Genomic DNA, 7,713 nt, shown 5'->3' with positions numbered 1-7,713 from the left:
AAAAAAAAAAAAAAAATGGACCAAAGACCTAAATGTTAAAGTTAAAACTATAAAGATTCTGGAAGATAATACAAGAACAAAACTAGAGGGCGTAATTTGTGGCACAAATAGCCTATTAAACACAATTAATAATGCATGAGCAATAACAACAACAACAACAAAAAAGGACTTCCTAAAAATTAAATACTTATATTCATCAAAAGACTTTACCGAAAGAGTAAAAAGAGAACCTACAGACTGGGAAAAAATCTTTGGCAACAAACTGACAAAGGTACAATCAATTGAAAAATGGACAAAAGACTTGAACAGAAACTTCACCAAAGTTAACATTCTTATGGCCAACAAATATATGAAAAGATACTCATGATCATTAGCCATTACAGAGATGCAAATCAAAAGTACAAGGAGAAAATACCATCTCACTCCTGTAAAAATGACAATGATTTAAAGAAAGAAAACAACAAATGCTCATGAAGCTGTGGGGAGAATGGAACTCTTACACACTGCTGGTGGGACTGTAAAATGGTACAACTATTATGGAAAATGGTATGACACTTCCTCAAAAAGCTAGAAACAGAAATACCTTATGATACAGCAATCCCTCTTCTAGGTGTATATCCAAGAGATATAAGACCAGTGACAAAAATATGTATAAATATATAATGGTTACTGCAGCATTATTCACAATAGCAAAAAGATGGAAACAACCTAAGCACCTAACAATGGATGAATGGATAAACAAACTGAGGTACATTCATACCACAGAATACTATGCAACTATAAATAATAATGAAATGTCCTCAAAATGTCTTATAATATGGATGCATCTGGAAGACATTATGCTGAGCGAAATAAGTTAATCACAAAACATACAAAGAAATATTCTTTGATGGTTACCTAGGAAGGGAGGGGAAAGAAAGGGGAACCACTTTCTAGCTTGTAGGCACTTGTTATTTTTGACGATGAGAAAGACAATATCAAATAAAAGTGAAGTCTGAACAACTTAACTAAAGTAAATGCAGACAATAAGAAGTACACAATAAAGAGGGATTTTGGTAAATGTTACAACACATTCAATTTTGCAACAACAGTAAAAACCAAAAAATATATATGTGATTACACAGAGGTAGAAATGCATGCATATATATCTATAGGAAGTTATCATGCATAGGTACAGGTGTATCTATAAAAACTTACTGCCACCAAGTCGATTCTGACTCACAGCGACCCCCATTGGATTTCCGAGGCTGTAAATCTTTATGGAAGCACACTGCCTCATCTTCCATGAAGCAGTGGGTAGATTTGAACCATCAACCTTTTGGTTTAACAGCCAAATGCCTTAACCACAACACCACCAGAGGTCCTCAAGGACTCACTGCCGCCAAGTCGAATCCGACTCATAGTGACCCCTCCTTGGGTTTCCGAGGCGGTATCTCTACAGAAGTAGATTGCCCAGTCTTCCTTCCAAGGAGTGGCTGGTGAGTTTGAACCACCAGCCTTCTGGTTAGTAGTCAAATGCCTTAGGCACTGTGGCACCAGAGCTCCAGGTATATCTATCATGTACTGCCATTGTGTCGGATCTGACTCATAGTGATCCTCCCTGGGTTTCTGAGGCAGTATCTCTACAGAAGTAGATTGCCCAGTCTTCCTTCCAAGGAGTGGTTGGTGGGTTTGAACCACCAGCCTTCTGATTAGCAGTCAAATGCCTTAGGCACTGTGGCACCAGAGCTCCAGGTATATCTATAACGTACTGCCACTGAGTCAGATCTGACTCATAGCGACCTCTCCTTGGGTTTCTGAGGTATCACTACGAAAGTTGATTGCCCAATCTTCCTTCCAAGGAGTAGCTGGTGGGCTTGAACCATCAGCCTTCTGGTTAGCAGTCAAAAATGCCTTAGGCACTATGCCACCAGAGCTCCTGGTATATCTATGTTGTTGTTGTTGTTGTTATTTGCCGTCGAGTCGGCCCGACTCACAGCGACCCCTCCTTGAGTTTCCGACGCAGTATCACTACAGAAGTAGGATTGCCCAACCTTCCTTCCAAGGAGTGGCTGGTGGGTTTGAACCGCCAGCCATCTGGTTAGCAGTCAAGTGCCTTAGGCACTATGCTACCAGAGCTCCCGGTATATCCATAGACATATGTAAATAAATATTTGTGTTTGCTGCATATATATCCATAGATATAATAAAGCACATAGTGGGCATAGCTGCAGAAACTCCCTAAACATATCCAAACAACTCATGGAATTGGTTTGCGGAGTTGAAGGTCTTAGGACCATAGTCTTGTGGGATAACCTAGTCAAGTGGTATAACATAATTAATAAGTTAATGTCCTATACCCTAGTTTGGTGAGTAACACCTACGATCTTAAAAGCTTGCAATCTAAAATACAACTTTGGAGTCTCTACTCATCTGGAGTAAAAGTGAATGAAGGAAACCGAATATTTAAGGAAAAAACTAGTCTACAGGACTAACAGCTCACACAAACCACATTCTCTTCTAACCTAAGACCAGAATTAGATGATGCCTGGCTACTATTACTGATCGTTCTTACCAGGGAACAATAGAAGGTTCCATTTAGAATGGGAGAAAAACATAGAAGAGATGTCAAATTCACAAAAAAGACTGACTAGGCTGAACTGACAGAGACTGGAAGACCCCTAAGACTATCAGCCTAAAACATCCTTTTAACCTAAAACTGAAATTGCTCCTAGAGGTCATATTTTAGCCAAACAATAGATTCAATTATAAAACAAGCAATATCACCCATGAATAAAGTGTCCCTTAACAATTAACTATATGAAAAAAAAAAATTAACTATATGAGACCAAGGGAGCTCTGCTAGCATAGTGGCTAAAGCACCTGACTGCTAACCAGAAAGCTGGCGGTTCAAACCCACCACCCACTCCTCGGAAGGAAGGTTGGGCAATCCCACTTCCGTAGTTAGTGATACTGCCTCAGAAACCCAAGGAGGGGTCGTTATGAGTCGGGGCCGACTCCACGGCACATAACAACAACAACAACAATATGAGACCAAACAGTCAACATTTACCCAAAAGCAAAGATGAGAAGGCAAGAAGGGGAACAGAAGCCAGATCAATAGAAAGAGAACAAACAAAATGAAAATAATGAGAATGCTGACACATTGTGAAAATTGTAACCAATGTCACAGAACAATCTGTATAAAAATTGTTAAGTCAGAATCTAATTTACTATATAAACTTTCATCTAAAAAACAATTTAAAAATTGGAAAAAGAACTCATTTGACATGAATTTCAACCTGCTAAGATCACCCACATAATAACTCTTATTTATAAATCTGTTAATAATACCTAACCAATATATAGCTTTGCACCAAGAATACAGTGATTAATACGATTTACTTTAATTTTTACATATTTAATAAAGCAACCATCACAGAAAAATATGTGTAGACATTATTGCAGAGTCATCGCTATCTTTCTAGTCCCTATGGACCTATGGTACTTCTGGAATTTATCATCAGCAGACTTACTGCATAAGCACTCCAATTCACTGAGCTCCCAAACAGGACTAGTTTTATCTTGTATACAAAAATCCTTTCCTGCTTTGCTATTCTGAAATAAGGAGCCAAACCAACAGATGGCAGTCCCCAGAGGGAGGTGGTGGTGATAAGGAGGCAGTACAAGACAGTACCATATTAAAAGAAAATAATACTGAATACTGAAAGACATCTTAAAAGAATTTCAGAATAAAAAATATTCATCGATTCCCTAGATTTTTGCAAAACTAAGTCACATTTTGTCAATCACCAATTTACTTCAAAGCAAAATGATTCTATGAATTAGCATTTGTACAGTGTACCTTTAAGAGCCTTGAAAAGTCCCTCTCTATATTTCAGACCAATTTAAATCAGCCAAAGCAATTCAAATCATTTTCAAAACAAACAGAGGAAACTGAGGACTTACTAAACTTTTACCAGCGTTCATTATGACTGTGCATTTTCTAAAGCTATCAAACTTCCTTTTTTCTACTTCAAAAAAGCAAAAGATCCCACTTCTACTCTAATCTACAGTGCAATCAAAACAACATCAATATTACTATATCATAGCTGGGTAAAGAGAGCCCTGGTGGCGCAGTGGTTAAAATGCTCAGCAGCTAACCAAAAGATGCACAGTTCCCACCAGCAGCTCCACAGGCAAAAGAAACAGTCCGTCTCTGTAATGATTACAGCCTTGGAAACTCTATGGAGCAGTTCTACTCTCTCCCACTGTGTCACTAAGATTTGGAACTTGACTCAACGGTAGTGGTTTTTTTGTTTTGTTTTTTAAACTGGGTACAAAGTTTTTAATTAACATGTTGATTTAAAGAGTATTAGATTAGAATTAATGTTTTAATCTTAATCACATTTTTAAAAATATATGCCTAAACCAAAACCAAACTCACTGCCATCGAGTCGATTCCAACTCATAGTAACCCCCATTAGGTTTCCAAGGCTGTAAATCTTCACAAAAGTAGATTGCCCTATCTTCCTTCTATGGAGTGACTGGTGGGTTTCAACTGTTGACCTTCTGGTAAGCAGCCCCAAAGCCTTATCCACTACACCAAAATGTATGCCTAGGTAATAACAAACATAGCTAAGTAAATGCCAATTACAATGGACCATCTTGGTCCATCATTATGCCAAGTACCTTCCAACGACAGATTAAGCAACTTTCCAATCACTTATTTAAGAGATCAAGAATATAACACCATTCGATGCAGAAGTCCACCAGTGACATTCTTGCAGTTTTACACAGGAATAGCAACTTCTACGCTCTGATTGCAAAACCTTCATGAAAAAGGGTCTGTCGACTACAGGCTGACATTCCTCAGGTATACTCTTCTTTTTCATTGTGGAAGCTTGTCAAATGGCAGAATAATATCTGCCTTGCCAATCTCACAGAAATATGATGAAGATTAATCAAGAATACATTTACAAAAATACTCTGTAAACTAAGAAGCTATATAAAAATGTGAATTATTTCTTCATTGCTTGTTTCTACCCTAGACGGTTTCTTCTTTCTCCTTAGTCTCATTAGGTTTTATGGTTGACCAACCAAAATTTCAGATTTCGGGATGTTAAAACTCACCAATACTCACTTTTCTGAAGCAATTCTACACCAATTACTGTTTTCTTCTAAGACCTATCCCTGCTCTTGGCACACACAAAAAAAAAAAACTAGAAAAATGCCTTAAGAAATCAAAGCAATATGCAGCTCTGAAAATTGTCTCATTGCCACCTTAAGTTCCAAAACACACATGCAGAGGAGAGCTGTCCACACATTACTTGTGTAGAGTTTTAGGTAAACTAGCACAATGCCTAAGGCTTCTGACTGCTAACCAAAAGGATAGTGGTTCAAACCCACCAGCCACTCCATGGAAGGAAGACTGGGCAATCTACTTCTGTAAAGATTTACTGCCTCGGAAACCCAATGGGGGTCGCTATGAGTCAGAATCGACTCAATGGCAGTGGGTTTGGTTTTGGTTTTTAAACTCATCACACTGATCCATGGCATTTCCATGTTCTGTCCCCTCTTAGTCTCTACCAATTAAAACGCCCAACCCAGCTTCATTTCTGAATTCTAATCAGTGTTTTGTCATTTACTAGATGTGTGATCTTGGGCAAGTTACTTAACGTCCTGTGCTTCAATTTCCTTATCTGCAAAACAGGATTTTTCCTCATAGGTTTAAAATGTAGTTTAAATAATAGATGAAAGTGCTTAGAACAGTGCCTCATGTATAGTAAATGCTTCTGCTAAACAGGCAAGGAGGACACATCTTCTGACCTCCTCTAACCCCACAAGAGGAAAACAGAGTCACTATCAGTAACCCAAGGCCTATTCCTGCAAGGCCAGACATGCTGCCTCCCTCTAGCCCTTTCACCAACCATTCCTCCCAAAGCACCCACCACCTCTCTCCTGGGTCCGATAATTCGCTGCAGTGGCCACACAGAACTCAAAAGATTACGGGGTTTATTAGGGAAGCACCAAGCTACAATTCAAGTTCAGGAAAAACGCTCTCTCTCTGTCCCCCAGCCCACAGTCTCTCTCCCAACAGTGTGTGTGTGTCCCTCGGTGTCTCATTCAGAAATGTGTGTCTCTTTCAGGAGCGTGTGTCTCTTTCAGCAGCACGTCTTCCTCAACCAGCAGTCAAAAGAGAGAAATCTCCGCCTGTAAGAGGCCTCCTTTTGAGCCTGGCAGAGTGGCCAAACTAGCCAATCATAACATCAAAATTCTAAGCACCTGAGAGAGAGCGACCTTCCCAGAACATTGCTCCAGTGCCACTCCCAATAGAAATACCCCAGGTGGATAACTTTTACAATCAGGAGCTCCTCAGTTGCTCACAGCAAATTCCACCACAGAGTTTACAAAGACTTATGAGTAGAAAAGCCACACTAAGTAATTTACTACACCGCAGCTTCCAAAGTATTAGATAGTATTATTCTTTTATATGTGCATCTGTCTGCTTTCCCACCACAACCACTATCACTAGGTTATATGAATCTCTCCATCATTCTCCTTCATTCTTTACAAAACGATGAGCAATTCTGAGAAAGTAGAAACTATGAGCATTTTCCTGACAAAATTTCATTACATAGTACTGGATTTTTGGTTATATTAGTTTAATGATATCTTATATAAAAGATACTTGATTCTTCCCCTCCCTCATGCTTTTAAATTATATTGACACATAAGACAATATAACCTTTCTAGTTTTAGATTAAGGAGTCTTGGTGGTGCAGTAGTTATGTGCTTGGCTACTAACCAAAATGCCAGCAGTTTGAACCCACCAGTCACTCCATGCAAGAAAGATGTGACTGTTTCCATAATGATCACAGCCTTGGACACTCTGTGGGGCAGTTCTACTGTCTTATACTGTTGTCATGAGCTGGAATTTACTCAAGGGCAACAAGTTTGGTTTTTTTAATTTTATTTCTAGATTATTTGTTTCTAGTACTCTCATACTGGAAATACTGCTTACTTAAATTCTATTATATAAAATTGCCCATGACCCAAGTAGTGACTGGGATCTTAAAAGCTTGCAAGCAGCCATCCAGATGCAATGATGGGTCTCTCCTCATCCAGAACAAAGAATAATGGAGAAAACCAAATACACCTAGAAACAATTGGTCCAAGGGACTAGACTAATTGGACCATGCAATCTTCAGTCTATATGACTATGAGACCAGAAGAACTAGATGGTGCCTGGCTACCACTGTCAACCACTCAGAGGGGGATCTAGATAGGAGATCCTGGATAGAGTGGGAGAACAATGTGGAACAAAATTCATAATCATTTTTTAAAAAGGGGGGGTGGGGGAGACCAGGTTTGCTGGTCTGACAGAGCCTGTGGAACCCTTGAAACTATGGCCCCTAGCTGCCCTTCAGGTTTGGAACTGAAATCACTCCTGTGGCTCCCAGCCAAACAAATGACAGGCATATGAGCTGAACATTTACATTAGGCAGATATACTCTGTGGTAGTTAAATTTATGTCAACTTGGCTGGGCCTGGTTGAGTGGCTGGGCAGCTGGTGGTAGTAATTCCCCATGATGAGACTGGCAATCAGCTCCATGGTGTGATCTACCACAAGCAGCTGAATAGCTGCCTTTGGAATGTGGTCTGCTTCCTGTATATAAGGAGAAGCCTTGGGGATAATCTCTAACACATGGCACCCTTGGACCCTGCATGTAG

This window comes from Orycteropus afer, unplaced genomic scaffold, assembly GCF_000298275.1.
Source record: "Orycteropus afer afer isolate SDZICR_OR568_19922 unplaced genomic scaffold, OryAfe1.0 scaffold00015, whole genome shotgun sequence".
NCBI lineage: Eukaryota > Metazoa > Chordata > Mammalia > Tubulidentata > Orycteropodidae > Orycteropus > Orycteropus afer.
This window is presented reverse-complemented; position numbering follows the sequence as displayed.